Source organism: Morone saxatilis, unplaced genomic scaffold, assembly GCF_004916995.1.
Source record: "Morone saxatilis isolate NCDOM2014 unplaced genomic scaffold, NCSU_SB_2.0 Contig11, whole genome shotgun sequence".
Lineage (NCBI taxonomy): Eukaryota > Metazoa > Chordata > Actinopteri > Moronidae > Morone > Morone saxatilis.
Window position 1 is genome coordinate 28,978,102 of NW_023339663.1, and position 1,070 is coordinate 28,979,171.

Below are 1,070 nucleotides of genomic sequence, written 5' to 3' on the forward strand. Positions count from 1 at the left end.
GCAGAAATACATGCTGATTTAATCACAATCACACATATCAGTATTTACTTAATAAAGCCCCCAAATTAACTCAAAAACATTACATTATACACACTACTTTTCACTGAACCATCACTGACTCTAAAGTGTGGCGGTAACAGATCATTAAATTAATTTCCAAGTTTTTTTTTATTTTATATTAGTAAATGTGTTAAAATTGACAGCATTGACAGCAAACTGTGGCAGCTGGGGTGGCCAGGCATTTTCTAGGGCAGCTGCTGCCACCCCTCTAGATCCACCCCTGTATAAACCATGTAAAGGCCCAGTCAATAAAAAATAATTCTTTAAATTTAAAATACGAATCTTAAAAGAGACTGTGATATAATATTTGGTGATACCACCCAGCACTAGTTAGGCTATATGTTTACCGAAAAATGTGTCCAATGATAACTGTTGATAGTGAGGTGTGTGAATTATCCAGAGTTACTATGTGGAGAGTTTCCCTGCAGCAGAAAGCAGATTCCACTCTCCTCCATTATATCCCAGTGTTAATGTTATAATGACTCCCATTACCGGCTGTGTGTCTTATTGTACTTTGGGTGAAGTGACAGCAGGCTGTGGTGCTGTGTGCCACCTCACAGTGACTGTGCACACTGACCTGGAAGACAAACATGTTTTGACCATTAGCCTTTAACTTCAGTTTAATGTTTGAGCCCAGCGGAACACAGAGACTCCACTTCCTGCAGTCTGCAGTCCGGATCCACGGAGACCGACAGCTGTTGCGCCGCTGGTGAGCTCCTCCACTTCCACTACAACCATTACTCCCAGTGAAGAATGACTGTGTTTGTATGCAGGGAAATAATATGAGGCAGAGCTAGGAGCTGAGTTTAGCTCGATCAGTCCTGACGATAACGACTCACGTGATTTCTTCATGTGACCTCTGCTTAGTCTGTTGATCTGTATTGTTTATCGATCTACAGCTGATCTCGGAGCTGATCAAACATGGAGATTTCATTTGCAGGCAAACGGGCTCTGGTCACTGGAGCAGGAAAAGGTAAAGACAACTCTGAACACAAATACACACACACACA

The 1,070-nt window shown here is 42.0% G+C and overlaps 1 long non-coding RNA gene across 1 annotated transcript in view; it reads left to right on the forward strand.

Moving 5' to 3' along the window:
* Positions 1–579: 579 nt before the first annotated feature.
* LOC118321087 overlaps positions 580–1,070 on the forward strand; it is a 2,160-nt gene continuing 1,669 nt past the window's right edge. Inside the window, exons 1-2 of the long non-coding RNA XR_004796392.1 lie at positions 580–769; positions 960–1,033. This is a non-coding gene — a long non-coding RNA (uncharacterized LOC118321087). The remainder of the gene's footprint in view (positions 770–959; positions 1,034–1,070) is intronic.